We start from the raw sequence: 7,655 nt of genomic DNA, 5'->3' as shown, positions 1-7,655 counted from the left end.
GCCCTTAAGGGCCCTTAACTGCAAAAAAAAAAAAAAAAAAAAAAAAAATTAGCCTTACCCATCAGTCCAAGGATTTATAAATGATAGGCTGTGTTTTGTATTCTTCAACATTCAAAACTTTGGGCTTGTTTTGAAGGGAGATAATTATGTAGAGATCTTTAGAGAGCATACCCCATTCCTCTGGTTATAAAAAGCATAATTCTGGGAAGAAGTAAAAAGAAAGAACAGCCTGATCTGATTTATAATAATATGTATGAGTAAGGTACAAAGTAATTTTGTTAGGGGAAGAATATTTTTAAAATACACCTGCTGGAATACCAAAAATATTTCATTATGTTACCTTTTAAATGGTAGGACTTCATTTTATTCAGATATTGGTATGTGAACTCAATCCACTTTCATTTACATTTCCAATGAAGGATATCATGTGTACACTAGGTATAGTGATACTGGTAATAATTTGCTAATAATTAAGCCTGCTCATAATTAAGTGTCTTTTGATATAATTAATACAGAAGGAAGTATTGTGAATTAGGTATAAATATTACTGATTTAACAACTGAAGACTGTCTTCTTAATCATTTGCCATCCACTCCTTTCTTTATAGAGGCAAGGAAACAGCACTATTTCCAGTAGGCCCGAGACCATTTCATTGTGCAGGTGATATACAGACTAGATAAAGATCTTTCCCCAAATGAGCAACATGTTTTCTTTTGAAATACTCAGAAATACATGTGGCATCAAAATCTGAGTAAAACTTATATCAGTTTTGTATTTTAAATAAATCCAAGTATTTTTCAAGTTATTTTTAATATTTTAAATTTTTTTGCCACTTAGTTCATACTGGTGACCTAGTCACAGGTAAAAACTGTTCTGCTAAAAAAAAGACACCAAAACTTAATTACAAGGCAGCAATCTACTTAAAACCTACTAGGTTTTCTTTTCTTATTTCTAAATAATAATTTTTAACATAAACTCTAATATCCATTTTAGTTATGTATATTCCAGAAAAATTCTCTAGAATTTTAGCATGAAATAAATGAATGCATGTCTCCAGATAGACATTTTTTTTTTTTTTTTGGGCCATGCTTGCAGCATGTGGAAGTTCCTAGGCCAGGGATCAAACCACACCACAACAGTGACAATGACGGATCCTTAATCATTTGTGCCATCAGCAAACTCCAGCCTGTCTTAATGATAGACATGGCTATCATGAGAATGATGGACATGGATTCTCCTTATGGAAGTTACATAAATTTGGGGATTTTTTTTTTCTCTCCCCCAACCAATGTACTCTTATTATGCATTGGAATTGTGTTACAGACACTTAAAGGACTTTTTTTAGGTAGATAGCACTGCTCTACCAATTTATTATTAACAGAAGGCAAAATTCATGTTTTATTGAGCACTTGTTATGTGCTGGACACTCTTACAAATGCTTAACATAGCTTATCACCTTTAATTCTCATGAAGACCCTATGGGATAAGTTTCCAGAACCTGGAAAGATTCATTTCCTGGAGAGATTCATTATGTTACTACAGATACCAAAATTGTTGCACTATTTTGAACTTTATTTTTTCAAAATATATTCATTATGTTGAAAAGTCAATGTGGTGATAGCGGTGAATGTGTGGAAATATGGGAGCAGGTGTGGAGGGAGGAAAGAGAGAAGGCACCAAGAAGATAATAATTGTAGTGTCAGTACACACCTAAAACTTTTTTTTTTTTAATGAGAACAAAAAACATTTAATATCAATGTGGCCTTGGTGGGGAAGACTTTGGCCTTCTCTGTGAACACTCAAGAAGTTATATTGCCAACAGATATATAGCTCAACATCATTATCTAGCTTTCCTTCCAGAAAAGCATTAGGTACTTTTATGCAAAATTTTACTGTCTTCATTTTGTAATATGTGTGAGTCTGTGTATGTGTGTTTGTGTAATAATAAAATAAAACACAGTGTTTTCACTCTTATCAGAAATTTAATGAGATACAATTCTATTATTGATAGAGAAACAAGATCTCTTTCCTGCTTTAAATCAAAGTCCAAATAAGCTATTTGGCCTTATTTATACATAGCAAAACTTCAACAGTTCTCATGCCCTTTCAGATAGTAATTAAATTTCCCAAAATCTAAAATTTAAAAAAAGATACCAAAATCAGAGTTTCATATATGAAAAATATTTAGTGCACAGTGAAACACTGGAAAAAGAATAAATGCTCACCAGTGCAGAATGTTAAATATATTTCTATGTGTATATATATATACACTATATAGATATATATATGCCATATTTGTGATAATAACATGTACATGAAAATTAAAGATACTTTAGAGTCTTAAATTCATATAGTATCATATAATATTATATGGAAAGCACAGGATTCAATATTGTATAAAATTTCAGATGGTTATGATTATATAAGACAAAAACTAAAGAGACCTACATCGACATCTTTGAGGGAGTATCTTTGAGTAATGGGATTGTTTATTTTTCCACTAGTGTTTTTGTTTTTCTTTGCTTACTTTTTATATTTTCTACAATGAGGATTTACTACTTTCATATTTGAAAACAATAATGCATTTAAAATTACAAACAACTTACCTTGCTGTCCCAGGTACACTTACTGAAATTAGACAAAATTTTTTTAATTAAAAAAAGATATTTTTCTATTTTGAAGATGATTCAATCTTTTAAAGTTATTTCACAAATTACTTGTTAATATCGATATAGTCTTGCATTTCAGATTATACTTTAACAAAATCACTTTTAAAAAGTTAATTTTTTAGTAATTGAATTTATTTAAGATATAGAAAACAAGATTTATTAGGATAATATAAAATATAGAAATATATTTAAATGGATATTATAAATCAAAGAATTGGTTTCAAATATTTACATAAAATGGATAGTAATATCTACACTGAGACTTAGCCTTACTAAATGCTCTAGTATACCATTATAGAAAAGTTCATTAGAAGAAGCATGTTTGGTTGGTTTTGGATACTGAATACTTCTTTATAAACTTTGAGCCTAGAGAAAGGGGTCTATGAAGAAAGGATGAGATTTTGAACTTGAATGTTGCAGTTATGTTTCCTTACCTTTTATAGAGTATGTTATGTTTTCAAAGATTGTCTACATTCAATTTATATTATTCTTAAAATGCCACCGTCAGGTATACAGATGAAATATTTAATGAAATTTGAAGACTTTTGTGGTTTCCTCAGAGCTCATGGGTCCCAAGTCTATAAACAGAGGTCAAATCTTACAGTCCTGTTTATTTTTTTTATTTTTTATTTTTATTTTTTGGTCTTTTTAAGGCTGCACCCATGGCATATAGAAGTTCCCAGGGTAGGGGTCAAATTGAAGCTGCAGCTTCTGGCCTTCACAACAGTCACATCAATGCCAGATCCAAGCTGAGTTTGCAACCTACATTGCAGTTTATGGCAATGCTGGATCCTTAGCCCACTGAGCAAGGCCAGGGATCAAACTCGCATCCTCATGGATACTAGCTGGGTTCATTACCGCTGAACCACAATGGGAAATCCATAGTCCTGTGATTTTTAATGTAACAAGTTGTTTTTGTTTTTTGCTTTTTTTTTTTTTTAAAGACAGTTCTTTAACCTCAGGGAGGAAATGATGTTAAACAATAGGATCTCATTGCAAAGGTCAACTTATTTCAGATGAGTGAACTTCTTTGTTTAAATACAGGATAATATATTAAAACTGAAATTGTTATGTGCATAATCTTGTCTGACTGTTACCACTAGCGCCTGTCTCAGATCATGTGGTTCTCATCTACTATTATAGTACAAGGTGTCTAGAGCAATGTTCCTCAGTTTTTCCTGGGGTGAAGACACTCGTAATAGTTTCCTAGCCATAAAAACAGATTAAGTAATATTTTGCTTCAGAACGTTCAATCAGCATATTACTCAGGCACTTCTAATGCACAAATTCATTAAAAGAGTCTAAAAAAGAGTTCCTGTTGTGGCTCAGCAGAAACTAATCTGACTAGCATCCATGAGGACACAGGTTCGATCCCTGGCCTCACTCAGTGGGTTAAGGATCCGGCATTGTCATGAGTTGTGCTATAGGTTGTAGATGTGGCTCAACTCCTGTGTTGCTGTGGCTGTGGTGTAAGCCAGTAGCTATAGCTCTGATTCAACCCCCTAGCATGGAAACCTCCGTATGTCTCGGGTGTGGCCTTAAAAAGACAAAAAAAAAAAAAAAAAATCCAAAACAAGTGGGCACTACACTCAAACAGTGTATTACAACTCCTGGCCTTATGGAAAATGCATATTGTATTCATAGAGTAGTAAGGAGACTAAGGTTATTATAGTCAGTGTTGCCATTAAAGTAATAGCTCAAGTTTACTGCAAATAGGTTTACTACAAGTTTACTATAAAGTAATAGGTTTGAATTTTGATTTTTTTATGACCATTACAATATCTCAATGAAATATACATCACATGTGTTGTTGAGTAAAAGAGAGCCATAGACAAATGAGGCGCAAAAACAAAGATGCTTCCTAAGTTGGTTAACAAGTAGGAGATGTCAGTTTTTGTAAGTGTAGGACTTTATAGATCAGTTTAATAAATTTCCAAATGCTTTATGACTCCAGTGATTAGGCATTAGAGCTAATTACTCTAAGTATTTTTTTCTTCAAGGCTTACTTCCTACTTTTACTCATTCTACTGAAACAATTAGATTCACCAAGAGAAATGGGTAATGTCTTTTCAAACCATATTTCCCATAACACTTAGTTTCCTGCAGCATATCATTAAATAGTCAACAGACACATTTAGTTTTCAATCTATACAACTTCAAGCAATTATTTTGAAGGGCAAAAGTGGCATTTTTCCCCCCTTTGCTACCAAATATCTTCTCCTGCCCCAGTTAGACAGACAGGTTATTAAAGCAATTGTTTGCTCCCGTGCAACTTGCATACTACTTTCTGTTTCAACATACTGTGTGTCGGTATCAAATGCCATGAAAGGTCTTGGGGCAAGGAAGAGATTTAAAGTTCACTATGTGAGCATGGAAATGACTGATTGGTGAAACATACAGCAGAAGAACCATCCTTATTAATGAGGATGTGCACCTCAAAATTGTACCACCTGGGAAACTATATCCTCCAGAATTGACAAATTATTAGGAACCCCCCCACAAACACAACTGTCTTTTGTTTCATCCTCCAAATATAAAGCAAGTATACTTTAGTGACATGATTTTTTTTTTCTGGCACCTTTCCACAGCCAATTCCATTCATGCAGAAAAAGGATGAAATTCCATCATTCGAGCATGACATCTCAAAATTCAAACTTAATGAGAGCTTTGGCAGCTTCTGTCGAAGGCAGACAGTGATTAACAAAACACTTCAGAGTACAAGGCACAGCAGTGCTCAAAGAAAACAGTGATGATCTCCACTTAATTGTAGAAAAGCCCAAAGCATCTGCCAGCCGAGGAGAGCTGGAGCCATAAGGAGCTATTGCTCAGATAGGCTGTCATCTCCAGAGATCAACAACCATATGCTCAGCTCAAGCACAAACTCCAAAGAAGTTAATTTTCTGACAAAATACAGGGATAAATATGACATTCAAACAAGTGTGCTCACCCATCCTGAACACACGTTCATCTGCACGCCTCAGATTTATGCATCGTTTAAACACAAGCAAATATAATTTGTTTGGAACACAAACATTGCTGCATGAGTACAGGTATAATTAATCTTTGTCTGCTCCACAGGTTCTTGTGTTCTACTGGTTAACCACGCTTTCAACAAACTTTTGATGAATGGAGAAGACACTTGTTGCTTCCTACCTACACACACATTTGTTCAAGCTCTTGAAATCAATGAAACTTTAACTTAAGATGAAAAATTAGCCTTATTATTGATGTGATTTGAAGTGCAATACACACATAAGCATGCACACACACAGATCTATCTTTCTGCCTGTCATCTATTTATCTATCTATCTATCTACCTACCTATGTATGAATGTTTGTATGTATTTATCATTCTATCTATCTATGAAATCAAAGTCAAGATCTTGGCAAACATTTTTAGGATACCGCTTTGCAAGTAGAAGTGAAGTTTTCTACCTGAGAGGTAGACAATTCTTAGGTTAAAGTCACAAGAGAAACTGTTAGTATGTGAAGACATGATGTATTCTAGTTGAAAATAACACAAGGTAAAAACAGGAAAATAAGCAAGAAATGGGTGTTGAAGATAAGGGCTACAAAAAGTCAAAAACAAAAACAAGAGGTTATATTTCATATTCTTTCATCATTAAGAGATGCCGATTTCCGTTCAGGTAATACTTCCTCAAAAAATGCAACATATAGCATCAGATGGATGACATTCAGCAGACTACTAACTGTGCATGTCTTTAAAAAAAAAAAAGGTGTTTAATTTAGCATTTGCGCAATAGCCAAATGGTAGTTAATTGTTCAGTAGTGAATGATCACAGTCCTTATAAAAACTAAAGAAAATATCTGGTGGCAAACAAAGTGCTTTAGTAGTAAACTTAACCACTATTAAAAAAAAAAAAAGAAAGAAACTCCTAATGCCCTTCACAAAAAGAATTCTATTTCTTCTTTGTATCATCAGCACCTTCCAAGGTTGCACTGAAATGTAAGTGTTAGCCTACTTTCTAATCATAGCCTCTCTCCCTGTATTGAGGCTACAGTGGAAAATGTCACAGTGTCATGTCCATGGATAAATTTTGTTAGAGTTTGAGTTAACTTGCTATCTTGTAATTTTGATGTTATTGTGTGTTGAGCATTTTAAAATATTTTAAAAGATTTTCTCTTATTATAGAAGTAATTTATGCTTCTAAAAATGAATTTTAAAAATTCAGGCAGGTACAAAGAGGAAAGTTTAAATTACCTTTAGAGCCACAATCACCAAAAACAAAACCAAAACTGATTAAATTTGATACTGTTCAAATTTATATATATGATACATAAATATGTATATACAAATGCTGAGCCACTGAATTCTTATTAAAATAAGTTTATATGTTTATTTTCCCCCTATACTCTACTCTGAACTTTAAGCATTACTTGTATAATTATATAGATTTGAAAATATTTTTAAACTGCTAATCAACAGTCCATTGCATAGATGGACTTATTTTACCATGATTTATTTAATCATTCCCTTCTTTATAGTTTTTTGTAATTTTGTTACCATTATAAATGCCATTATAATGAAATTCATTATAAGTATTCTTAAATTATTTCAATTGGAGTTTCCTGATAAATTGATGTGATAATTTTTTAAGACTCTTGATATGTGCTACTGAATTTTCCTCAAGTATGTAAATGGCAAGTAAATTATTATTGGATATACATAAAGATTACCATTTAATGGCATCTTTATTGATAGATATTCCTTTTAAATAAACCATCAGAAAAAAGGGTATTTAGTCTGGGGAATAAAATTAAATATGACAAAACTGATTAAAATGCTTCAAAAATAAGATGCTTTGGGCAGAAAGAATATTTACAAATAAATTTTAGGTGAAAAACTATAAGTATATTCATAATTTTGGAGTCCCCATTATGGCCCAGTGGTTAACAAACCCGACTAGTATCCATGAGGATGCGGGTTCAACCCTTGGCCTTACTCAGTGAGTTAAGGATCCAGCG

Source organism: Sus scrofa, chromosome 2 (genome assembly GCF_054392235.1).
Source record: "Sus scrofa isolate SSC_HxYL_T2T_F1_AM1 chromosome 2, Sscrofa_HxYL_maternal_Yorkshire_Landrace_v2.0, whole genome shotgun sequence".
Taxonomy (NCBI): Eukaryota; Metazoa; Chordata; class Mammalia; order Artiodactyla; family Suidae; genus Sus; species Sus scrofa.
Note: the sequence above shows the minus strand (reverse complement) of the source record.